The sequence below is a fragment of the Hyla sarda genome, chromosome 3 (assembly GCF_029499605.1).
Source record: "Hyla sarda isolate aHylSar1 chromosome 3, aHylSar1.hap1, whole genome shotgun sequence".
NCBI lineage: Eukaryota > Metazoa > Chordata > Amphibia > Anura > Hylidae > Hyla > Hyla sarda.
In genome coordinates, this window is record NC_079191.1 from 289,861,277 (window position 1) to 289,888,395 (window position 27,119).

The 27,119-nt window shown below is 44.7% G+C and overlaps 1 protein-coding gene across 2 annotated transcripts in view; it reads right to left on the reverse strand.

Annotated features, from left to right (window-relative positions):
* The window catches only part of PDE10A (phosphodiesterase 10A), a 673,197-nt gene that overhangs the window by 469,861 nt on the left and 176,217 nt on the right, over positions 1-27,119 (reverse strand). The window contains exons 2-3 of one of the 2 annotated variants that reach the window (XM_056566831.1): positions 14,921-15,007; positions 12,059-12,148 (exon numbers count right to left, since the gene is read on the reverse strand). The exons of the other annotated variant lie outside the window; for it this stretch is intronic. The gene's annotated coding sequence lies outside the window, so the exon portion shown is untranslated. The remainder of the gene's footprint in view (positions 1-12,058; positions 12,149-14,920; positions 15,008-27,119) is intronic. 2 annotated transcript variants of the gene reach the window in all.

Here is a 27,119-nt window from a genome sequence, read left to right on the forward strand (position 1 = left end):
TTAAGGTGAAAATGAGCTGCGTCCTTAAAGGGGTACTCCGCCCCTAGACATCTTATCCCCTATCCAAAGGATAGGGCATAAGATGTCAGATAGCCGGGGTCCCGCTGCTGGGGACCCCTGGGAATCGCCGCTGCGGCACCGCGCTATCATTACTGAACAGAGTGAGTTCGTTCTGCACGTAATGACGGGCAATACAGGGGCCGGAGCATCGTTATGTCACGGCTCTGCCCCTCGTGACGTCACTGTCCGCCCCCTCAATACAAGTCTATGGGAGGGGCGTGGCGGTCATCACGCCCCCGCCATAGACTTGCATTAAGGGGGTGGGTCGTGATGTCATGAGGGGCGGAGCCATGACATCACGCTGCTCCGTCCCCTGTATTGCCCGTCATTACGCACAGAGCGATCTTGCTCTGCGCAGTAATGATAGCGGGGTGCTGCAGCAGCGATCCTGGGGGTCCCCAGCAGCGGGACCCCGGCGATCTGACATCTTATCACCTATCCTTTGGATAGGGGATAAGATGTTTAGGGGCGGAGTGCCCCTTTAAGGGGTTAAAACTGAATATTCTTTATTAGTATACTGCCACAAGCACAACGTGCTCCCGGTGTGAAACATTCCTTCCTCAGTTGAACAATGACATAATGAACCATACCAAACTAACTCACATTAAAAACTAGTAAAAAGATGTTTCTGGAGCCTTATTTATACCATTCCAAGTAGTGGAGGAAGAGCTAAAGTGCTACAGATGGTAAGTTTTAATATAAACCATTAGATAACAAATGAGCAAGTGGTAAATGCCGCCCTTTCTGTACTTACATATATTATTGCTGAAAGGCTATTATATTTTGGGATGAGCACCACCAACCATGCTACTATAATATTGTCTGTGCCTTACTATGCCCTGTATGTGTGTGGTCTAAATGCTGAAAAAGCTACCTAAAGACAGCAGTGTCAGCAGTTTTTTCTATTTTGCATAAATAAATCTTGTATTTTCATGCATGCACATGTACGGACATTCATCGTTACAAGAACCTTAAGTAATAGCAATCTATGTTGTAGTATAACAAACAGAGCCAGACTGGCCATCAGGCACAATGGGTATATATCATGTTGGCCAGGCCATCTGCAGGGTTGGCTGGTCAAGGACACATAACTCTATGTGCTCCTTAAAGACGCATCTATAGTTAAATGCTGCGCACAGCTGTTTGAAGGGCCATTGGCTCCTCGATCTGTCAATGACTCTTGTAGCCGCCCACATTATATAGGCAGCAGTAAAAGGCCATCTCTTTCCCTGTGCTCTAGCACATGTATGACATCATCATGTGCTGGAGCACAAACCGAAGTAGAGGAAAAAGGCCGTGCTACGGGAGTCAGGCAAGTATGTTTTATTTATTTTTTACAATAAGGGCTGCTGCAACAACTGCCTACAGGGGGCAGCTGCTACAAATACATAAAGGGGCTGCTGCTACAACTACCTACAAGGGGCTGTTGTTGCTACAGCTACCTAAAGGGGGCTGCTGTTACTACCTGTTGGGAGGCTGCAGCTTCTACTACCTAAAGGGGGCTGCCACTACGACTAAATGAAGGGTGATGCAGCTACAACTACCCAAAGAGGGCTGCTGCTACTAATACCTAAAGGGGGCTGCTGCTACTACTACTGCCTCAAGGGGGCTGCTACTACAACTACCTAAAGGGGCAGCTACTACAACTACTTGAAGGGGGTTGCTACTATAACTTCATAAAGCTGGCTGCCACTACAACTTACTTAAGGGGACTGCTGCTACTACTATCTAAAGGGGGCTGCTGCTACTCTACTACAACTAACTTAAGGGGGACTACTGCTGCAACAACTGCCTACAGGGGGCAGCCGCTACAACTACCAAAAGGGGGCTGCCGCTACTACCTAATGGGGGGCTGCAGCTACTACTACTGCCTTAAGGGGGCTGCTACTACAACTACCTAAAGGGGCAGCTACTACAACTACTTGAAGGGGGTTGCCACTACAACTTCCTAAAGGGGGCTGTGACTATAACTTCCTAAAGCTGGCTGCCACTACAACTTACTTAAGGGGGCTGCTGCTACTCTACTACAACTAACTTAAGGGGGACTACTGCTGCAACAACTGCCTACAGGGGGCTGCCACTACAACTACCTAAAGGGGGCTGACGCTACAACTACCTAAAGGGGGCTGCAGCTACAACTCCCTAAAGGGGGCTGCAGCTACTACTACCTAAGGGGATCTGCCACTACAACTACCTAAAGGGGGCTGCCACCACTATTACCTGAATGGGGCTGTTGATATTACTACTATCTAAAGGGGGCTGCCAATACTACTACTACTATTTAAAGGGGGCTGCCCCTACAACTACCTAAAGGGGGCAGCTACTAAAACTACTTGAAGGGGGTTGCCACAACAACTACGTAAAGGGAGATGCCACTACAATTACCTAAAGGGGGCTGCTGCTACAACTACCTAACTGGGCTGCCGCAACAACTACCTAAATAGGGCAGCTACTACAACTACATGAAAGGGGTTGCCACTACAGCTAACTAAAAGGGACTGCCGCAACAACTACCTGAAGGGTGATGCTGCTACAACTACCTAAAGGTGGCTGCCGCTACTAATACCTCAAGGGAGGCTGCTGCCACTACTACTGCCTTGAGGGGGCTGCCACTACAACTGCCTAAAGGGGCAGCTACTACAACTACTTGAAGGGGGTTGCCACTAAAACTACCTAAAAGGGCTGCTACTACAACTTCCTAAAGGTGGCTGTGACTACAACTTCCTAAAGCTGGTTGCCACTACAACTCACTTAAGGGGACTGCTGCTACTACTATCTAAAGGGGACTGCTGCTACTCTACTACAACTAACTTAAGGGGGCTGCTGCTACTACTACTACTAACTAAAGGGGGACTGCTGCTGCTACGACTACTAACCAAAGGGGTGTGCTACGTCTACCTAGAGGGGCTTCCACTACTATATACTGGGAGGGATAACTATATACAGAGGGCTACAACTATATAAAAGGAGCTACTATTTACAGGGGGACCTACCTACATGGAGTAATCCATACTTATAGGGGGCTGTCTATTTACACTATCTACAGGTGCAGCTATCTACATGGGGACCTACCTACAGGTGGGCAACTACCTACTTAAGGCACCTGCATACTGGGTAAAACTAAGTGAAAGGACCTGTCTACCTTCTGGAGTGACGGGGGCTACCTACTCTTCCCCAACCCCCATCAAGGGGATTATTATTATTGTTTGGAGCAGTATAGATGCTGGAAAAGTGCAAAGTTGAAAATATTTGGCAGGTTCTATGGAGATAAGTTGTGGCTAAAAGAAATCATCATGAGGTTCAGGGCTGGATAGAGAAGAAAAAAAAATGTAACAATTCCAAGTAGAGAACACACCACCTATGAGTCACCTGATGTAACTGTATTTAATCACTTAAACGGTCACTTTAATGGTCTATGTATAGCATAGAAATAATATTCCTCCTTGTAAACTGGTATTATTTTTCTTAGTATTCAGGATTATATGTGTGTGTAAATATACAGGAGTATTAGGGGGATGTCCTTTATAACCAAATTGACTTTAATCTATAATCTACTAGCTCAGTAGATCGAATAAAAATGACTTATTAATGTCCTTGGACTTCCTCTATTATCCCTCAAATGCCCCTCAAATCATCACAATGCTGTCTAAGAATTATCACAGTTAGACCCGGCATTTGAGGGATAATAGAGGGAGTCCAAGGACACAAATAAGCCATTCTTATAAGATCTACTGAGCTAGTTGATTTTAGATTAAAGTGAATTTGGACATTCCTTAATACTCATTAATAAAAATACTGAGAGACACTCAGAAATTGGCCACCTCTTATATTGTATTCTTAATACACTGTTGTTTTTCTTTTGTTATTGAGCAGTTGGGGTTAATATTTTAAATGAAGAAATAAACAATTGATTTTATATAAGATTTAGGGGGGGATCCCTAGCTTAATGGAACTAGTACCTGAGGGGTGTCAGCCCTGAGGGGGTTTGGTATTGTGCATTTTCCACTGGAGCCATTTCATTGGAGATTTCTCTGACACTTTTTTGGGGCCATTTTACTGGTTTTAAATGTGAGTTGGTTTGATAGGTTTCATTATCCCATTATTCATCTGAGGAAGCAGTGTTTTACACCCAGAAACATGTTAAAATTGTGACGGTATACTAATACAGAATATGTACTATTAAGCTTTACTAGTGTTATGGACAAATCTTGCCAGTGATTGTGCAAAATACCCAGGGATTTTTTTTTTGTATACTGTCATGGGTGGATCGTGAATGTCAGACCAGCTGCGTCCCTTCTATATCAAAATGCTCTTAAATGGATAACCCAGTGGAAAACAATTTTTTTTCATATCAACTGGCTCCAGAAAGTTAAACAGATTTGTAAATTACTTCTATTAAAATCTTTTTTTGGTTCTATAGTTTTTATTAAAAGTTTTAACAGTTTACAGTACAACATACGCCGGGCATACCCAGCTGGGAAATAAAGTCAGAGGTACCAAGATATCCACATTACAATAGTACTGTGTAATTCAGCATAACGTCTGAAGGAGAAAAACAAGGAACAAAACAAAACAGTGATCTATGAAATTCTCTTTTCTATGTATAATAGGATACATGTTCGCTATTTCCATATATTCTATATGGTATCCACCAGTGTAATGACAAGTGTCTACATTCAGCCCTTGGTGTTATCCTGTAAGATGATGATGTGTGGTGTGCAGTCCTGTATGCTATGCGATGTGCCCCCATGTGCCCATCTTTAAATGTTTGAGAGCGTGCAAAATGGAGATTTCAATACCATCTTAACAAAGATTTCACAGCTGACTCTATGTGGGATATACAGTGCAGATGTTTGTGTATAGATTTGAACGCTACTAGCCATTCCTCCTCCGAGTAGGACAGCCCCAGCTCTCTCTCCCAGCTTTTCAAAGGGTGTGATTTTTTAAATTACCTCAATTCAGTGGAAATATCATATAGCATTTTCAACCCCCTCCTATTAGATCTTCAGATATTTGCATTAATGAACTGATTTTTGTACATATTAGGTGTCAGCTGCTGCAAGAGGTGGCGTACCTGTAGATATAAGTAAAAGTCTGTTTGAGGCAAGGAGAACTTATCTTTCAGTGTAGCAAATGTCACCAGTTGGTTGGAGTCATAAAGATCTGACACTCTAGTTATTCCTTTAGCCATCCATGACCTAAGATGAACATGCGGCAGCTGAGCTGATAAAAAGGACATTGGTAGTTGCTGTGTACGTGTGGTCTGATTGCTGTGCGTCCCCTTATGCATACATCGCCATGCTTCTAAGGATGCCTTAATTGTTGGGCCCAGAGTAATAGGGGTCAAGCCCTCCCAAAAGGCTGTATACAGTAGGTCTCTCAGTGTGTATGGATGGACAATAGCTTGTTCAATTTGTACCCATGGGGTGTCATTCGGCATCCGCCACCAGTCCTTTAGCATGTTGAGATATAGTATTTTTGGATTTCTGGTAGACCCAGGCCACCCACATGTTTATGCTTGATCAGTAATGAACGTGCTATTCTTGGTTGTTTGTTTTCCCACAAGAACTTAGACAGCATCGATTGTGCTTTAACAAAATAACTGTTAGGTACCGGAATAGGAAGAGACCTGAAAAGATATAAGTATTTAGGCAGGAGTAGCATCTTAAATGTAGCTATCTTTCCCATCCAAGAAATGACATAAGTCGCTAATCTTTTCATTTCCCTTTCCATATCTCCCAACATAGCCACATAATTAACCTCTTCAGGACCAATGACGTATGCATACGTCATCACACCCTGGGTCTTAAGGACCCATGACGTATGCATACGTCATGTCTTTTCCTGGTCTCCGCCGCTCACCCGGCGGAGATCGGAAGCGGATCCCTGCTGAAATCCTTCAGCAGGGATCCAGGGCAAACGCCATGTCGGCGATCGCCGCAAATTGCAAGGGAAATCGCCCTTGCGATCTGCGGCGATACCGGGCTGATCGGGTCTCTGGGACCCGACCGCCCGGTAATTTCGCATGATCCCGGCTGTCACAGACAGCCGGGACCATGCTAAAGCATAGGAGTGAGGTGGCAAGCCTGCCACCTCCTCCGATCCCCTGCGATTCTTCGGTTAGTTAACCGACCAATCGCAGGGGGGGGGGGGGGGGGCGGTTACTTCCTCCCGCCCTGCCCGGCCCCTGGAAGTACGGAGAGGACGGGAGGAAGACCGGAGTACGCGGCGGGGGATGGGGGAGTGCTGGGGCCCGGCCCGGGTATTTACCTCGTCCCTGAAGACCAGGATCCCGGCGAGGAAGATGGCGGCGGCGACAGGTGAGTAGATCTTCAGCCGCGGTCGGGCCCTCTACAGCAATGCACGTCGCCGTAAAGCGACATGCATTGCTGTATTGGGACCCTATATACTACAACTCCCAGCATGCCCAGACAACCCTTAGCATCTGGGCATGCTGGGAGTTGCAGTTTTGCAACATCTGGAGGTCCACAGTTTGGAGACCACTGTGCCCTTCCAGATGTTGCAAAACTACACATTCTCAGCATGCCCTTACTGTCCAGGCATGCTGGGAGTTGTAGCTCTGTAACATCTGGCCCTTCAGATGTTACAGAACTACAACTCCCAGCATGCCTGGACAGTTTTGGCATACTGGGAGTTGTAGTTTTGCAACATCTGGAAGGGCACAGATTGGGAACCACTGTATTAGTGGTCTGCAAACTGTAGTCCTCCAGATGTTGCAAACTACAACTTCAAGCATGCTGGGAGTTGTTGTTCGGCAATATCTGGCTCTAAAGATGTTGCCGAACTACTACTCCCAGCATGATTGAGAATGTTTGGGAGTTGTGGTTTTGCAACAACTGGAGGCACACTGGTTGGGAAACATTGTCTGTTTCCTAACTCAGTGTTTCCCAACCCGTGTGCCTCCAGCTGTTGCAAAACTATAACTACCAGCATGCACTGATAGACTGTGCATGCTGGGAGTTGTAGTTTTGCAACAGCTGGAGGTCCCCCCCTTGTGAATGTACAGGGTACATTCACATGGGCAGGGGGCTTACAGTGAGTATCAGGCTGCAAGTTTGCGATGCAGCAAATTTTGCGCGGCAGCTCAAACTCGCAACGGGAAAATCGCTGTAACCCCCCCTGCCCGTGTGACTGTACCCTAAAAACACTACACTAACACAAAATAAAATAAAAAGTAAAAAACACTACATATACACATACCCCTACACAGCCCCCCTCCCCTCCCCAATAAAAATGAAAAACGTCTGGTACGCCACTGTTTTCAAAATGGAGCCTCCAGCTGTTGCAAAACAACAACTCCCAGTATTGCCGGACAGCCGTTGACTGTCCAAGCATGCTGGGAGTTTTGCAACAGCTGGAGGCACCCTGTTTGGGAATCACTGGCGTAGAATACCCCTATGTCCACCCCTATGTAAATCCTTAATTCAGGCCTCAAATGTGCATGGCGCTCTCACTTCGGAGCCCTGTCGTATTTCAAGGCAACAGTTTAGGGTCACATATGGGGTATCGCCGTACTCGGGAGAAATTGCCTTACAAATTTTGGGGGGCTTTTTCTCCTTTCACCCCTTATGAAAAGGTGAAGTTGGGGTCTACACCAGCATGTTAGTGTAAAAAAATAAATTTTTTACACTAACATGCTGGTGTTGCCCTATACTTTTCATTTTGACAAGAGGTAAAAGGGGAAAAAAGACCCCCAAAATTTGTAATGCAACTTCTCCCGACTACGGAGATACCCCATATGTGGGCGCAAAGTGCTCTGGGGGCGCACAACAAGGCTCAGAGGGGAGAGTGCACCATGTACATTTGAGGTGATTTGCACAGGGGTGGCTGATTGTTACAGCGGTTTTGACAAACGCAAAAAAAAAACCTCACATGTGACCCCATTTCGGAAACTACACCCCTCACGGAATGTAATGAGGGGTGCAGTGAGAATTTACACCCCATTGGTGTCTGACAGATCTTTGGAACAGTGGGCTGCGCAAATTAAACATTTTGTACAGCCCACTGTTCCAAAGATCTGACAGACACCAGTGGGGGGTAAATGCTCACTGTACCCCTTGTTACGTTCCTCAAGGGGTCTAGTTTTTTTTTTACGTATGCAAAAGTCGTGAAACCCCTGTGGGGTATTAAGGCTCACTTTATTCCTTGTTACGTTCCTCAAGGGGTCTAGTTTCCAAAATGGTATGGCATGTGGGTATTTTTTGCTGTCCTGGCACCATAGGGGCTTCCTAAATGCGACATGCCCCCGAGCAAAATTTGCTCTCAAAAAGCCAAATATGACTCCTTCTCTTCTGAGCATTGTAGTTCGCCCATAGTGCACTTCATGTCAACTTATGGGGTACCTCCATACTCAGAAGAGATGGGGTTACAAATTTTGGGGGGGTATTTTCTGCTATTAACCCTTGCAAAAATGTGAAATTTGGGGGGAAACACACATTTTATTGAATTTTTTTAAACATTTTTTTACATATGCAAAAGTCGTGAAACACCTGTGGGGTATTAAGGCTCACTTTATTCCTTGTTACGTTCCTCAAGGGGTATAGTTTCCAAAATGGTATGCCATGTGTTTTCTTTTTCCTGTTCTGGCACCATAGGGGCTTCCTAAATGCAACATGCCCCCCAAAAACCATTTCAGAAAAACGTACGCTCCAAAATCCCCTTGTCGCTCCTTCCCTTCTGAGCCCTCTACTGTGCCTGCCGAACACTTTACATAGACATATGAGGTATGTGCTTACTCGAGAAAAATTGGGCTACAAATATAAGTATACATTTTCTCCTTTTACCCCTTGTAAAAATTCAAAAATTGGGTCTACAAGAACATGCAAGTGTAAAAAATGAAGATTGTGAATTTTCTCCTTCACTTTGCTGCTATTCCTGTGAAACACCTAAAGGGTTAAAATGCTGACTGAATGTCATTTTGAATACTTTGGGGGGTGCAGTTTTTATAATGGGGTCATTTGTGGGGTATTTCTAAGATGAAGACCCTTCAAATCCACTTCAAACCTGAACTGGTCCCTGAAAAATTGTGATTTTGGAAATTTTGTGAAAAATTGGAAAATTGCTGCTGACCGTTTAAGCTCTCTGATGTCTTCCAAAAGTAAAAACTCGTCAATTTTATGATGCAAATATAAAGTAGACATACTGTATATGTGAATAAAATAAAATAATATTTGGAATATCCATTTTCATTACAAGCAGAGAGCTTCAAAGTTAGAAAAATGCAAAATTTTCAAATTTTTCATAAAATTTTGTGATTTTTCACCAAGAAAGGATGCAAGTTACCAAAAATTTTTACCACTAAGTTAAAGTAGAATATGTCACGAAAAAACAATCTCAGAATCAGAATGATAACTAAAAGTATTTCAGAGTTATTAATGTTTAAAGTGACAGTGGTCAGATGTGCAAAAAATGGCCAGGTCCTAAGGTGTAAAATGGCTGGGTCCTTAAGGGGTTAAGAGTGTATATGGTCGAGGTGTTAGTATGCAATATATGCCTAGGTATTGTATGCCTTCCGAGAACCAGTCAAATGGATACAATTCTTTATATTTAGAAACATCCGTCAGGGACAGGTTTAGGGGTAGTGCCTTTGTCTTCGCTAAGTTCAGATGATAATAAGACAAATGTCCAAATATTTCAATTCGGGACATAATTTGTGGGAGGGAAGTGTTCGGGTTAGTTAATGATAAAAATACGTCATCTGCATACAATGAAATAATATATTCCCAACCCCCTATTGTTACTCCAGATATATGGGAGTCCTGTCTGATAGACTGGGCCAAAGATTCCATGGAAAGTATAAATATTAGCGGGGAGAGTGGGCAGCCCTGCCTGGTCCCATTAGTAAGCGCAAACCCATCCGACAGGGTCCCGTTCACATAGGTCCTTGCTGTAGGATTAGCATATAAAGCCCTGATAGCTGTTAATATAGAGCCCGTAAAGCCCATCCTCTGAAGGGTTGCAAAGGCGAATGACCATCTCAGGCGGTCAAACGCCTTTTCCGCGTCTAATGCCAAGGCCAAGGTTGGCAATTTGTGTGTAGATATGTGATACAGTATCCCTAATGTTCGTCTGGTATAATATGTCTGCCTCCCTGGTACAAAGCCAGTTTGGTCAGCATGTATAATGGATGGTAGAATTTTGGCTATGTTGCCAGTAATTTTGCATAAAATTTTACATCCTGATTTAACAGGGAGATGGGCCTAAAATTTTGAGGTCTATCCGGGGACTTTCCTGGTTTGGGTAGTGTGACAATGAGTGCCTGGGTGTTTTCCTCTAGGTGTTTTCTGTAGGTAAGGGGACAAAATAGTACTACATTTTTTATAATAGTGACCGGCAAAGCCGTCCGGGCCTGGGGCTTTATCACTAGGTAAGGACTTTATTACTGCTATAATTTCCGCCTCTGTAAATGGGGCATTTAGAGCCTGAACATCCGTTGCAGTTAACAAGGGTAGGTTTAGGTTAGATAAAAAATTTTGAGTGTCTTCTTCTATGGAGTCAGGTGTTGGTATTGATTCCTTTAAATTATATAGGCGGGAGTAATATGTTTCAAATCCGTTGGCTATATCTCTTGGGGAGTACAGTTTATGATCAGTTTCTGGATGATGTAAGTAGGGGATTTTGCTTCTCATCTGTCTAGCTTTAAGTCTAGAGGCCAAAAGTTTTCCTGATTTGTTATTTTGACTATAATACGAAGCTTTGAGTTTCCGAAATGCCTTCTCAAAAGAGTCCAACCCTTCAGGTTCTGCCGGAGAGTTTTCAGCTCTGCTGCCGAATCTAAAGAGGGGTTAGCCTTGTTCTGGACCTCCACCTGTGGTATCTCCTCCAAGAGTTCAGTAAGTCGTAGTTGTTTTTGTTTTTTTTAAAGATAGAGCCCTGCTGAATAAAGGAGCCCCTTAAACACGCCTTATGTGCGTTCCATAACATTATTGGGTCTATATCAGATGTGGCATTTACTTCAAAGAATTCCTTGAGGTCCCTTTCTATTTTTTTCCCATGTACATTGTGTGATAAGAGAAATGCACTACTTCTCCACAAATATGTTGGAGATGAATTGATTTGTTCTGATAAAGAGAGTGTGATTATGGCATGATCTGACCACTTTATCATGTCAATAGTAGTCCCCGCCACATATGTCAGTGCCTCTCTATCTGTGATGAACATATCTATGCGAGAATACATATTATGTACCTCTGAGTGGAATGTATAGTCCCGGGATGAGGGGTTATGCATTCGCCACACATCATACAGGTCATATTTCCACAGAGATGGTGCTAAGGATGAGGGTGACTTCCTGTAGGATACTGTCGTGTCCACTGTTGGGTCAGATGTGATATTGAAATCCCCACACAAAATCAGCCTTCCCTGTTTCATCTTGTTTACCTTGGCCATAACTCTACTAAAAAAAGTCAACTGAGTTTTGTTCGGTGCATAAAGCGCCACTAATTGTACACACCACTATAATGTACCTTCCATGTGGATCGATAAGTTGTTGTATAGGATTATAAGCAATCGTATTGCGAAACGCTAGTAGTACTCCTCTGGATTTAGCGTGGTAGTGTGAGTGAAGTATTACAGGAAAATTGGTGTGTCTAACCCTGTTAGCATCTCTCTCTATAAGATGAGTTTCTTGAACTGCCAGTATATCACATTTAAGTAACATCGCATCTTTCCACAAGCATGAGCGTTTCATTGGGCTATTCAATCCATTAGCATTTACACTAGCTACATTGATTACCATTATATAGTAGTAGAAAAATTATGTATAAACATTAAAAAAAATATTCATCTATAAGGTGTGGAACACCTCCAGCGAGGGCATCCACCACCGGTGCGCACAGGTGGCATAGCTATACACAACATGTATTAGATCACCATAACTGGAGAAAAAAGAAAGTAAAAAAAGGAACAACAAAACATAAGGAACAGATAGAAGTGTTCTCATGTCCAGTAAAGTACACAACATTAAGGTAAAATATACCTTGCAGAACTATTGGGGAAAAGTTCAGCTCGTAGCCTCAGGCCAAGGCAGGCACAGACCAGGTCACGAACAACCTTTACACCTAGGTGTCTGAAAAGGGAAAGGAAAACACAGTCACCAGCCTATCAGGTAGCCTGTCGCCAGGAGTCATGCACTTTACGTGGCGATGAAGTCGGGGGTCCCCCCTTATCTCGTGCAGGAAGAGAGATGTTCCAGAGTTTGAGCAGTTCTTTTCCTTCTTCCAGCGTTTTAATAACGTGCAGTTCATTTTTATGATGGATCAATAGGCGGACTGGGAATCCCCATCTATACGGCATCTTAGCCTGTCTCAATGCCATGGTGATCGGGGAGAGTGAGCGTCTGAGTTGCAGGGTCATGGCAGATAAATCCGCAAACAGGAGTATTTTGTGAAACGGTGCTGGAAGACCCCCATTTTTCCTGGCGTAAGTCATCAATTGATCCTTTACAGAATAAAAGTGGACCCGTGCGAGGACATCTCTGGGCACTGTGTCAGATAGGTGCCTGGGTCTGGGCACTCTGTGAGCTCTGTCTATTTCAAGGTCGCCAGGTGAGCAATTAGGAAGAGCCGCTTTGATTAGATTTTTTACATAGTTCGGAATGTCCCCTGGCGGGACAGATTCAGGTATACCCCGCAGTTTGATATTATTACGCCAACTTCTGTCTTCTAGGTCGGCCATTTTAGTTTTCAGCGCAGTTAGTTCCTCCTCCACCTCAGTGTGTGCATCTATAAGGGTATTATGAGATTGGGCAAATTTCCCGAACTTCACCTCCAAATGATCAATCCTAGTTCCCAGTCCATTAACTGTGGAGTTTAGAGGGTTAATCAAGGCTTGAATGTCTAACAGCATAGATTTACGTTGGAGCAGGAGCATATCTCTCATCATAGTATCTGTCAATGCTGTGTTAGCTACCGGCAATGATAGAAGTGCCGCCTCCCCAGGCAGCTCTGCCACCTCCAGCTCTCCTCCACGTCTTTGGGGGGAAGACTTAGCAGGAGAATCCAGTCTGGGCCTATGCTTTTGTGGGCTGTGCGATGGTGATATCCGCGCTGTTCACCGGACTTACCGGACTCTCATCGCCCGTTGAAAGTCTCCTGCAGCAGCCTCGTTCCATGAAGCCCCCATGGTCTGAAAGGCGAGCCAAGGATGCCGGGTCTGATGTGGATCTCCGCAGCTCCCGGACAGGTGAGTGGCTCGGTGATGCAGGCCCCGCTGATTGAGCCGGGGAGCGCCATCTTGGGAACTTCCTTCGTCTCTTGTAAAGTGGAATTTCGCCAGAGTGGCTTGTCCTGTGGGCTTCCTTCTTCTGCCAGGCATGACAGTAAGTATTCCCACAGGTTTGGGGAAAGTTTGGTGCTGCTGGATGCTATATATTAGTCGCTGTCTAGGTGCAGGGTCCGGAGCTCAGAGACTATGCGTGCACACAGCCAGGCAGCCAAGCACGCCCCCACTTCTATTAAAATCTTAATCCTTCCAGTATTTATCAGCTGTTGTATACAACAAAGGAAGTTGAGCAGTTTTTCCTGTCTGACCACACTGCTGACACCTCTGTCCATGTCAAGAACTGTCCAGAGTAGGAACGTATCCCCATAGAAAACCTATCCTGCTCTGGACAGTTCCTGACAAGGACAGAGATGGCACCAGAGATTACTGTGGTCAGACTAAAAAAACTAATCAACTTCTTTTGGAGAACACAGCAGCTGAGAAGTACTTGAAGGATCAAGATTTTATACTATAAGTAATTTACAAATCTGTTTCTGCCACCAGTTAATTTGCAAATGTTTTTTTTCCAATTGAGTACCCCTTTAAAAGTTATGTCTTAGCTACACAACATCAGCAGATGAGGGGCCATCGATTGGGGGATGACTTGTTCAGTTGTGGGCTTTTTGTCTTCTTGGACTATGAGAAGCTATGCTGTTTTTTTGTATAGACCTAAATTCTGTAGGAAATTTTAGCTCCTTTTCCAGCACCCTGCATGATTGCCTGCAAAACAAATCTGTGAGCTAAGAGGACAAATTTTCTTTTATTGATGACAATACCCAAAGGTCTGCAGAAATGTGTTTGCACTGTTGGTAGTATAGGGAAAATCTGCCTCCCACTGGGCCCCTGATGTAATTGTTTGGATGTTTTCCTTGCGGGATCAGGAGTGGTAAACAGAGACCCACGGTCCTTCTCCGGCTCTGACAACTGCTTCCTCTACTTTAGCCTCCTAGAACCTCTCCCGTGAAAGGCCCTTCCAGTAGGAGGAGGAAAGGAGAAAAACTCCTTTTTCATGTCTGCATCTTTTTCTAACACCTGATCTAAGGCCATGCCAAAAAAGAAAAATAGAGTCTCATTTCTTCAGTGTTGCCACATGAAAAGGTATCAAATATTTACAAAAATGTGTTCACATGCTGCTTCTAGAGTGGCAAGGGAGTAAAGTAATTGCTCTCTGGGTACTATTTTTAATTATATTCTTTATCTGGTCTACTCCTACCCTTAGGCTATAGATATTGCAGCAGTAACAGGCTTAAATGAAGCTGTAGCTGCTTCCATCTATCACATGACTTTGTTTACTTCATTCTCTTGACTCCTAAAGGACAATGGACTTAAATGTACGTCCTGGCGCGCTGGTACTAAACGCACCATTGCATACATTTATGTCCTGTACATGAAGCGAGGCACAGGAGCTGTGCTCCTTTAATGCACAGCAGGTTATGTCCACCAGTAACCCCTCAGATGCCACGAGTAATATTGATCATAGCCTCTGAGTCAATGCAGGGGTTCCGATTGCTAATCTGATCACCAGTGGCATGACCAGGGATATCAGATTAGCCAAGATGGTGGCCGGAGGTCTCCTTACCTGCCTCTGGCCGTCCTCCCAGGGTCTTCTTCTCTGGTCTGCCTTCTAGCAGTGCTATGCAATCTAATGATTGCTATAAATAGTTACCTATGGGGACATAAAAAAGTATAAAATAAAAGGTTTAAAAAAAAAAGTGAAAAAGCCCTTCCACCAATTAAAATTTAAAAACGCCCCCTTTTTTATATTTTACTCCAAAAAGTTAACATTTTTGGTATCGGTGGGCTCGTTAATGTCTGAAATATCAAAATATACCTAATGTTAATGATCCCATATGATGAACGGGCTAAACGTAAAAAGAAAAGTACCGTATCTAAAAATGTATATAATTTTAATCTTATTGATCCACAGAATGAAGTAAACTGTACAGCATAAAAACAAAACCCTCAAATTTTCAAATTTGTGGCTTTGCTATTTTCACACACAAATAAAATATCTTAGACATGTCTTTTTTCAACCATACTATGTAATATTGTTTTTAGTTTTTTCCATACATTTTAGAGTAAAATGAGTGCTGTCATTACAAAGTACAATTGGTCACACAAAAAAGAAGCCCTCATATGGGTCTGTTGATGGAAATAAAGAGATATGGCTCTTAGAAGATAAAGACAAAAATGCAAAAAAAAAATTTGGCTTTGTCCTTAAAGGGGTACTCCACCCCAGACATCTTATGCCCTATCCAAAGGTTAGGGGATAAGATGTATGATCGTGGGGGTCCCGCCGCTGTAGTGATGACGACGGGGTGCCACTGCAGAGATCGCGGGGGTACCCAGCGGTGGGACCCCCGCGATCAGATATCTTATCCCCTATTCTTTGGATAGGGGATAAGATGTCTGGGGCTGAGTACCCCTTTAAGGCCAAAATGGGCTGTGTCCTTAAACCCTTAAGGACCAAGCTGATTTTGGCCTTAAGAACCAGGCCAATTTTCTTTTTTGCACTTTCATTTTTTCCTTCTCCCCTTCTAAAAATTATAACACTTACAGATCCATATAGGGGCTTGTTTTTTTGCGTCACAATTGTACTTTGTAACATCACTAATTTTATAACAAAATCTGTGGCGAAACAAAATATATATATATATATTTGTGGGGTGAAATTCAAAAAAATAATGAACAAAAAAAGCTATTTTGTAACTTCTAGGGGCTTCCGTTATACGTAGTGCACTTTTAGGAAAAAATGTAACCTTATCATCATTATTCTGTAGGTCCATAGGATTACATGAATACCCAATTTATATAGGTTTTAATTTTATTTCACTACTTTACTACTAAATTTAAACTACATGCACCAAATTTAGTATGCTGTCCTCTTCTGACCCCCATAACTTTTTTATTTTTCTCCATGCGGGCTAGATGATGGCTCATTTTTTGTGCTGCGATCTTTAGTTTTTATTGATACCATTTTTGTTTTGATCTCTTTTTAATATTTTTTTTATGGTATATGAAGTGACAAAAATGCACAATTTTGGACTTTGGTATTTTTTTTATGTGTACGCCATTGACTGTGCAGTTTAATTATATATATATTTTTTTTATCAATTCTTTATTTTCATTTTAAAGAAATAGTAGCAATAACAAATACAAAACAAGGGCGACAAGCCCAGAGGAAACATTCGAATTTCGTCTATGCAGAGTGATGTATCATGAGCATGTCTATTTTACAAAAAACTTCAACAGTATAACCAAAGACATAGGTGTACAATCAGACAGGTTGCAGGAGAGCAGTTAAGAACTCACGCCCCTGTCTGGTAGAATAGACAATGGAGAAGAAGTAAAAGCTAAGTAAGGCAGTAAAGACATAGGCGAAGAGGGAAGAAAAAGAAGAGAAGTAAGAAAGGTGGGGGAAAGGAAAAGGAAGGCCAATAGTGGTCAAAGCCCCAATAGGGAATAGAGGAGCGCCAAGCCGGCTGTTTCGGTGAACTCCTCCTATGTTCTCATATTGGGGGAACAGGGAAGTGGGAAAGAAGAGCTAAGTAGGTAGTGGGTCAGTAGAGAAAGAGAGTGGAGTAGGAAGGGAGAAGAGGGGTAAGATGAAGAAATTGAGGAATTGGAGGCATACTGGGGGGGTGGGAAGAAGGATTAGATTAGGCGGACAAGACTCACAGGGGAGGAGTAAGCAAGGGGCGGGGATAGGGTAGAACGACTTGTCAGGGTAGTGAAAGGGCACACTGCCCACGGCATTGCCCCGCATATGGGCGTAACCTCAACAAGCAGAGGGAGGAGGGGCGTCAGACCAAGGACAGCACAATCAGTGTACGGTACGTAGATAGGTTTTCCAGGGTTTCCAGACCTGAGAAAAGCGATCATAGCGATCATAGCTGTGGCACAATTACTGTGTTTCCAATAAAACATCACTTCCCCTTCCTGTCTTTGCCGGATCTTGTTGCTTAGTGCCTTGTGAAAGCGTTTCCAGTGTGTCCTTTGCCTGTGTTTCCAGAACCTTTGCTGTTGCCCCTGACTACGAACCTTGCCGCCTGCCCTGACCTTCTGCTACGTCTGACCTTGCTTTGCCTTGTCCTCTTGTACCACGCCATCTCAGCCGCCAGAGGGGTTGAGTCGCTATCGGGTGTAACGACCTGGGGGTTACCTCCCGCAGCAAGTCCATCCCGCTTTGCGGCGGGCTCTGGTGAATACCAGTAACCCCTTAGACTCCGTTCCCCTGGTACGGCCCATGCCATCACCTCTCTGGCACAGAGGATACACCTCCAGTGTCCTCACCATTCGCCAGCCCGGATCCGTGGCAGTATGACAACACCAGCAAGAAGCGTCGGTAGATAAGCCCTGTGCATAGAGCAATTCAGGTGTACAATACCATCTGGATAACAATTTATAGTGGCCTTCCTGCAGTCTGACGCACCTAGAAGAACTGTGGGAGCTTACCTCTTCTGTAAGCTTCAGCCCTAGTTCCTTCTCCCAGGAGGAGAGGAAAAAAGTGGATTCAGACACGTAACATGAGCGGTAGCTCGCTAGCTTGACACGATTCCCAGTGGAAGAATTCAACAGAGCAAGGGTTTCCAGCCAATTCAGGTTATCACCAATCCCATACACCTTTAGGAGTGAGGTACAGGCCCTCCTAACCAAATACGATTGGAAGAAGTTGAGAGAAGTGGAAGGTAAGAGTTCCGTCAGTGTAGTCTGCGTCGGTGGGCGTCCGTCAGGGCATAGGTCTTTAATAGGCATCTCTTTGAGTAGTTGCCAGACACTATCAACTTCTTTGGCGTCGGGAAAGAGGACATAGGGGACAAGTGAGCTGGGAAGCAGTGGTGAAAGTGTCGGGAGGGGGTTGTGGGAAGAATAGTTTCGTCTGTTAAATGCTTTCTTGACGCTCAAGGTTCCTTGCAGTAGAGGATTTGAGAGTCTAGAAATCAAATTCTTGGCGGGTAGCCAAAGCATGCGTTCAAAAGGTGTGCTGGGGCCCTTGAGAAGGGAGGATTCCAATGAGTTGCCCTGGAGCAGACTAGAGGAGGATAGGATCTCAGCCCACCTTTGGAGGTGGACCACTTTATACCATTGGTCGACATCCGGTAGACTTAGGCCACCTTCAGTCTTTTTCCTGATAAGTAAGCTATATGGAAGGTACGGTTTCTTCCCTGACCATAGGAAGTGAACAGTCACCTCCATTGTTGAAGGTATGAAGGAGGCAAGGCAATGGGGACCATCCTAAGCGTGTAGAGTACAGAGGGCATAATGTATGTCTGCAGGAGACTCTTGCTGCCCATCCACGATAGGAAGGGGAGTCTATATGCGTCAAGTTGCTGTTTCATCCTCTGTAGGACAGGTATGTAATTCAAGCTATAGAGGTCAGACAGAGAAGCTGGAAGGGCTATGCCCAAATATGAGATGCTGCGAGGGAGAGCCCTGCTTTATTGCTTCAGCCCGTTTATGGGGTAGAGTCACATTCAAGATTTCGGATTTCGTGTAGTTAACTTTGAAATTGGACAACTCCCCAAAGCGGTCCAGTAGGACTTGGATGGCAGGGAGAGTCTCCCCAGTGTTTGTAATTAGGACCAGGAGGTCATCTGCAAATGCTGCCGTAGTGTGGGTGTGTTTGTCTACAGTCAGACCCTGGATTTGGCTATGTTGACGGATCACCTGTAGGAGTGTCTCCATGACAATGATGTATAGGGAAGGTGATAGGGGGCACCCTTGCCTTCTTCCGTTCCTAATGAGGAAGGGTGGGGATAGGGTGCCGTTTACTCAGATACGGGCACTGGGTGTGGAGTAGAGTGAAAGTATAGCTGCAATAAACGGCCTAGGGAACTGAAGTTTCGCTAGTGTCTGCTCTAAGTATTCCCATGAAACCCTGTCAAAAGCCTTCTCGGCTTCTGCCGAGAAGGACTAGTGGGGTCTGTGTGGATGAAGTGTGGTGTATGGCATGCATAACTCTGTAGGCATTGTGCTTTCCCTCCCTCCCTTTCACAAAGCCCATTTGATCGGTGTGAATAAGTTTGGGCAGCAGAGAGCTCATACGGTTTGCTAGCAGTTTGGCCCAGACTTTCACGTCCAGGTTTAGCAATGAAATGGGTCGATAATTAGGATACAGACGGGTCCTTCCCCTCTTTGGGTAATATGGTTATATAAGCTTCAAGGGATTGTGGAGGGAGAGGAGTGCCTTGAAGCAAGGCATTACACCACTGCTTGAATCTCAGAATGAGTACATCTTTGAATTTCCTATAGTAGGCCATGCTAAGTCCATCTTGGCCTGGGCTCTTGCCCAAAGGCATAGATCGAACCACAGCGTCAATTTCCTCTATTGTACAAGGGGCCATAAAGGCTTCTCCTTCTGTCGGGTCCAAGGACGGGAGATGGAGTCTGTCAAGGAAGTCAGAGATAGTCTGTGATCTGAGTGAGGCATCTGGTATGTTAGGAGTGATATTGTACAGGTCTGAGTAATAGGCCTGAAAGGCTTCAGCTATGGCAGCTGTATTATTTAACTGTCGACCGGATGGGGAGTGAACTGTCTGAATGAACGTCTTTTCTCTGCGCTTTTTGATCATTGCAGTCATCAGTCTCCCTCCCCTGTCCCCATGCATAAACAGCTTATGTCTGAAGCGGATGACATTATTGCTGCTCTGAGTCTAACTGAAGCTTGGTTTGTATTCTAAAGTGTTGTATTCTTAAGCGTTATAATCTGAGAAGTTTTATACGCAGAAGTTCATGTGCTGAGTATACTTTGGATCATTGTTTTCCAACCAGGGTGTCTCCAGCAGTTGCATAACCCTTGCATTTTTTTCCCCTCCTGTCTGTAGCACACCTGGGGGAGGGGGTTAATTGATTACCGTATTTATCGGGGTATACCACGCACCGGCCTATAACACACACCCTCATTTTACCAAGGATATTTGGGTAAAAAAAGGTTTTTACCCAAATATCCATGGTAAAATGAGGGTGTGTGTGTGCGGGTGTATACCCCGATAAACCCCCAGGAAAGGCAGCGGGAGAGAGGCCGTCGCTGCCCGCTCCTCTCCCCCTGCCTTTCCTGGGGTCTAGAGCGCTGCTGCCGGCCCTTCTCTCACCCTGGCTATTGGCGCCGCTGCCCGTTCTGTCCCCCTGACTATCGGTGCCGGCGCCGATAGCCAGGGGGAGAGAAGCGGCGCAGACAGCCAGGGGGAGAGAAGGGGCAGCGGCACCCATTGCCAGCGCCGCTGCCCCGTTGCCTCCCCCCATCCCCGGTGGCATAATTACCTGGGTCGGGTCCGCGCTGCTGCAGGCCTCAGTGCGCCGCGCCGTGCAGCGCATAGCAACGACGCCGGGGACACACGCCGGAGGCCTGCAGCAGCGCAGACCCGACCGAGGTAATTATGCCACCGGGGATGGGGGGAGGCAATGGGGCAGCGGCGCAGGCAATGGGTGCCGCTGCCCTTTCTCTCCCCCTGGCTGTCGGCGCCGCTTCTCTCCCCCTGGTACCGATAGTCAGGGGGACAGAACGGGCAGCGGTGCCGATAGCCAGGGGGAGAGAAGGGCCGGCAGCAGCGCTCTAGACCCCAGGAAAGGCAGGGGGAGAGAAGCGGGCAGCGACGACCTCTCTGCCCCTGCCTTTCCTGGGGGTGTATCGGCGTATAACACGCACATAGACTTTAGGCTAAAAATTTTAGCCTAAAAAGTGCGTGTTATAAGCCGATAAATACGGTAACTGCTCTCAGGTGTTTAAAACTAACTGGGAAACTCTGTGAGCCCTGCTCTGACTGAGTCTAACTGAAGCTGGGTTTGTATTCTAAAGTGTTAACATCTGAGAAGTTTTATACGCAGAAGTTTAAAAAGCAGGAGTTGTAAGCAGGACCAACTGTAACTGTAAGTAGTACACTCCCTTGATAAAAGTAGTTTTTCTTAATAGTTAATAACAGCTGTTTGTCACCAAGGATATGGACAGCAGGATTGGAGGTTTTCTTCAGTGCACATTGTGCCACATGTATACATCTCTGGAGCAGCAGCTTCAGGGTGAATACCGCTGTGACAAATGTGAGCATGTTGCCCACCTGGAAGCTCATATTAGAGATCTAGAGGAGCAAAATGCAACATTGAGGGAGATTGACAATCTTACAGAGCAAGCAGTTAGTGGGGTAGAAATGGAGGTTGGAGAAACTAGCCAGGAGGCCCAAGTAGGGAGCTGGGTTAATGTAGTTAGAGGGACTGGAAAGGGGGCAAGGAAAAGGAAGGTCACTTCTGCTTCTGATCTCCCAAGTAAAATTGCCAAGTTGGGCAATGTTGCGAGGGCCTAGGTATCAGAGATGGCAACCCTAGTGGATACTGGTCTCCCTAACAGCCGGGGGAACAGCTCAACTAGTAGTGTGGGGGATGGTAACGCAGGTAGGCCAAGACAGTTAGTTGTGGTAGGGGATTCTATAATCAGCAAGACGGATAGAATAATTTGTCGCCAAGACCACCTCAACCGAATGGTTTGCTGTCTCCCTGGTGCCAGGGTTCGGCATATGGTGGAAAGGGTGGACAAATTACTAGGGGGGGCTGGGGATGACCCAGCTGTCGTGGTCCATGTGGGAACCAACGACAGAATACATGGTAGGTGGAGGTCCTTGAAGAATAATTACAAGGAACTAGGTGCCAAGCTGAAAGGAAGGACCTCTAAGGTTGTGTTCTCTGGAATACTTCCTGTGCCATGCGCATCGCAGGAAAGACAGCGGGAGCTTAGGGAGTTAAATGCATGGCTTAAGTCGTGATGTAAGGGGGAAGGTTTGGGTTTTTAGAGCACTGGGCTGACTTTTCATTGGGGTACAAACTCTATTCTACGGATAATTTGCACCTGAATGGAAGGGGGTCCGCTGTGCTGGGGGAGAGAATCCTGGAAGGAGTGGCTGAGTATTTAAACTAGGTGAGTGGGGGGAGGATAATAAAAAAAAGAAAGCAGACAGTGGGATGGATAGGTTAGAGAGGGGTCAGGACATAATGGTGGGTGGAGAGGAGTCCTGTGGGGGGAGGTTAAGAGCAGTGGATAAGGAGATCCATGGGTTACAAATCAGCCGTAAAAATAAATGTAGCCCGAAAAATTGTAATCCCAATAATTCAAAAAATTCCATTAGCCCCAATAACTACAATAAGCCCCATTAACTCAAAAAATACTATTAGCCCCAATAACTTAAATAACAACATTAGACCCAATAACGCAAAAAATCCCATTAGCCCCAATAACTTAAATAATAAAGTTAGACCCAATAACTCAAAAAACTCCCATTAGCCCCAATAACTTAAATAGTACAATTAGCCCTTATAACTCAAAAAATAACATTAACCCCAACAACTCTGAAAATCTCATTAGTGAGACTATATGTGTAAAAATTAATGGAAATGTAAAGTGTATGTTCACAAATGCCAGAAGCCTAGCAAATAAAATAGGGGAGCTTGAGGCCTTGATACTGGAGGAACATATTGATATAGTTGGGGTCACTGAGACATGGCTGGACTCCTCGCATGACTGGGCTGTTAATCTGCAGGGGTTTACATTGTTTTGCAAGGATAGAATTAACAGAAAAGGTGGTGGAGTCTGTCTGTATGTAAGAAGTGGTATGAAAGCCAGTGTGAACGATGCCATAGTGTGTGATGATTCTGAGGATGTGGAATCACTGTGGGTAGAATTACAAAAGGAGGGAAATATTGAAAAAATTGTATTTGGTGTAATCTACAGACCCCCTAATATCACTGAAGAGATAGAAGGTCGGCTGCATAAACAAATAGAGAGGGCCGCCCGGGAAGGTACAGTGGTAATAATGGGAGATTTTAACTATCAAGATATAGATTGGGGCCGGGGGCTGGCTAAAACTACAAAGGGGAGAAAATTCCTAAATTTATTGCAGGATAATTTTATGGGCCAGTTTGTGGAGGACCCAACAAGAAGTGATGCCTTGTTGGATCTGATCATTTCCAACAACGCAGAGCTGGTTGGTAATGTAACTGTGCTGGAAAACCTTGGTAATAGCGACCACAATATAGTTACTTTTGACTTAAAATGTAGAAAACAAAGACATACGGGGAAGGCAAAAACATATAACTTTAAAAAGGCAAATTTCCCTGGGCTGAGAGATGCACTACAGGACATAGACTGGGGGGAGGTGTTCTCAAATACTGATACAGAAGGTAAATGGGACATCTTTAAATCAACTCTAAATAACTATACAGCTAAATATATACCAAAGGGGAACAAATATAAACGATTAAAACTAAATCCTACATGGCTGACAAATGTTAAAAGAGCAATAAACAACAAAAAAAATAGCCTTCAAAAAATTCAAATCTGATGGGTCAGCTATAACATTTAAACAGTACAAAGAGCTTAAAATCTGTAAAAATTTTATAAAAACAGCAAAAATTCAAAATGAGAGACAGGTGGCCAAAGAAAGCAAAACTAATCCTAAATATTTTTTTAGATATATAAATACTAAAAAACCAAGGACAGAGCATGTAGGACCCCTTAATAATGATAATGGGGACGTTGTCACGGGCAATCAAGAGAAGGCGGAGCTACTGAATGGGTTCTTTAGTTCTGTATATACTATGGAAGAAGGAGCTGACATTGGCCAGGTCAGTGCTGGTAACACATCATGTAATGTACTGAACTCGCTTAATGTAGAGATGGTACAAGGTAAGTTAGGTAAGTTAGGTTAAGTAATTGTAAGCAAATCTCCAGGGTACGGATGGACTACACCCAAGAGTTCTTAGAGAGGTAAGTTCAGTAATATCTGTACCCTTGTTCATGATATTTAGAGATCCTCTGGTGTCTGGTATTGTGCCAAGGGACTGGCGCAAGGCTAATGTGGTACCAATCTTCAAGAAGGGCTCTAGGTCTTCGACAGGCAATTATAGACCGGTAAGTCTAACGTGCATTGTGGGTAAATTGTTTGAAGGACTTATAAGGGATTACATACAGGAATACATAGGGGATAATAGTATTATAAGTGATAACCAGCATGGGTTTACTAAGGATAGAAGTTGTCAAACCAATCTAATTTGCTTTTATGAAGAGGTGAGTAGAACCCTTGACAGAGGAATGGCTGTGGATATAGTGTTTCTGGATTTTGCCAAAGCGTTTGATACTGTCCCTCACAGACGTCTGACAGGTAAGTTAAGGTCTTTGGGCTTGGAAACTTTAGTTTGTAACTGGATTGAACACTGGCTCATCGTACCCAGAGAGTGGTGGTCAATGATTCGAACTCTGATTGTTCCCCGGTAATTAGTGGTGTACCCAAAGGTTCAGTACTGGGCCCGCTGTTGTTTAATATATTTATCAATGATATAGAGGATGGTATTAACAGCTCTGTTTCTATCTTTGCAGATGACACCAAGCTTTGTAGCACAGTACAGTCTATAGAGGATGTGCATAAGTTACAAGATGACTTGGCTAGACTAAGTGTCTGGGCATCCACTTGGCAAATGAGGTTCAATGTGGATAAATGTAAAGTTATGCATCTGGGTACTAATAACATGCATGCGTTGTATGTCTTAGGGGGGATTAAACTGGCAGAGTCACTGGTAGAGAAGGATCTGGGTGTACTTGTAGATCACAGACTACAGAATAACATGCAATGTCAGGCTGCTGCTTCCAAAGCCGGCAGGATATTGTCATGTATAAAAAGAGGCATGGACTCAAGGGACAGGGACATAATACTCCCCCTTTATAAAGCATTGGTACGGCCTCACCTGGAATATGCTGTTCAGTTTTGGTCGCCTGTTCATAAAAGGGACACTGCGGAGTTGGAAAGGGTGAAGAGACGTGCGACTAAACTAATATGGGGCATGAAACATCTTAGCTATGAGGAGCGATTAAAGGAGTTACAATTGTTTAGTCTTGAGAAAAGACGTTTAAGGGGGGATATGATAAACGTATATAAGTATATAAATGGCCCATACAAAAAATATGAAGAAAAACTGTTCCAGGTTAAACCCCCCCAAAGGACGAGGGGGCACTCCCTCCATCTGGAGAAGAAAAGGTTTAGTCTAAAGGGGCGACACGCCTTCTTTACCGTGAGGACTGTGAATTTATGGAATGGTCTACCTCAGGAACTGGTCACAGCAAGAACAATTAACAGCTTTAAAACAGGGTTAGATACATTCCTGAAACAAAATAACATTAATGCTTATGCAGAATTATAAAACTACATCCCTTTCCCTTATCCCCTTACACCCTTCCCTTCAATTCCCTGGTTGGACTTGATGGACGTATGTCTTTTTTCAACCATACTAACTATGTAACTATGTAACATTGTCAGCATATTTCTTATGAAGGATATCTTTCAACTTTTATTTGATAGAAGAGAGTTCATGGCCCATGGCTGGTGGAGGAGAAACGGGGTATTCCCTCTCCAAGGAGGATAACCTCTTCAGTAGGGAAGAAACTTCTTAAGCCCTATCGTTTTTTTACTTTTGAGCCCAGAGCGATGAGCAACCCTCTCATATAGGCCTTGTGAGCCTCCCAGACCACCGGCCAGGAAACCTCAGGAGTCAGGTTAATTTCAAAATAGGATTGCTATTGTTGCGTCAGCGTCAAAACGAGGGCCTCATTTGTCAGCAGGGTGTCGTTCAGTCGCCATGTCCAGTCCGGTCGGGGTAGGTGGTCAAGTGCAAAAGTAGTATGAACTGGTGAATGATCAGAAAGCGTTTTGGGTCCAATCTCAGATGAGCAGACAGAGGGCAGTAATCGTTCGTGGCAAAAATTGTAATCTAAGCGGTGAGCTGTTGCATGCGGGTTAGAGAAAAAGGTGAATTGATGGTCACCGGGATTCAAGATCCTCCAGGTGTTCACAAGTCCAACCTCCCGCAGTTTGTTCGCCAGGCTGCGTAGCGCTATTAGAGGCCCAGTCGAGCGGCCTGAGGAAACATCCAGATTCGGGTCGATGGCTATGTTAATGTCTGCACCTATTATGATAGGGCCTTCAGTGAATGCTCTCAGCTTATCCAAAGCACTTAGCAACCAGGGAACTTGTCGCTTGTTGGGTACATATAGATTTGCTAAGGTGTACGGGACCGTGCCAACCTTATCTTTGAGGAGTAAAATGAGGCCATCCTCTGAGTCATAGGAGTCCGCGAGTATAAAGGGAACATCTTTGTGAAAAGCAATGGAAACCCCTCTGGACGATGAATTAGTGCTTCCACTGTGGAACCATGACGAAAAGTAGTTGAGCGGCAATTTTGGGATTCTCCCTTTTTTGAAATGGGTCTCTTGCAGGAAGGCCACAGACTTTTTGTCTTTCTGTAAAAAGAGAGCATACCATGCCTTTTACAAGGGGAGTTAAATCCCTTAACATTATACAAAGTGAGCTTTAGGTCTGCCATCCCTAAACAACCGGGAGATGGGAGGGATGAGGATCAGAGGGTAAAGGGCAGCAGGGCAGATACGTAAGGAAGAAGGGAACTTAAATTGGCATGAAACAATAGAGAAAGTTCAATGCAAATGGGAAATATGGGTATATAGGAAGACAGTTGCATAATCTATAAGGGCAACAGCAAAGTACAGAGTTACAGTCATGTAATAAGGTCCTATTGCGGTGGGTGACGAAGTTCGAGGCCAAGTTCGCTGTTAGGGGTGGGGGAAGGAGGAGACCTTGCGTAGGAGCTGCAGTCCAAAGATATATTTCTTGGCAAGGGACATGGGGGGGGGGGGGGTAAGTGGAGTAATGAAGGGGGACGGGAGTGGGCTGCAGGACAGTATCTGTCCTATCAGATTTCGGGTCTCCTCTGATCCGTAGAAGTGTTGGCGA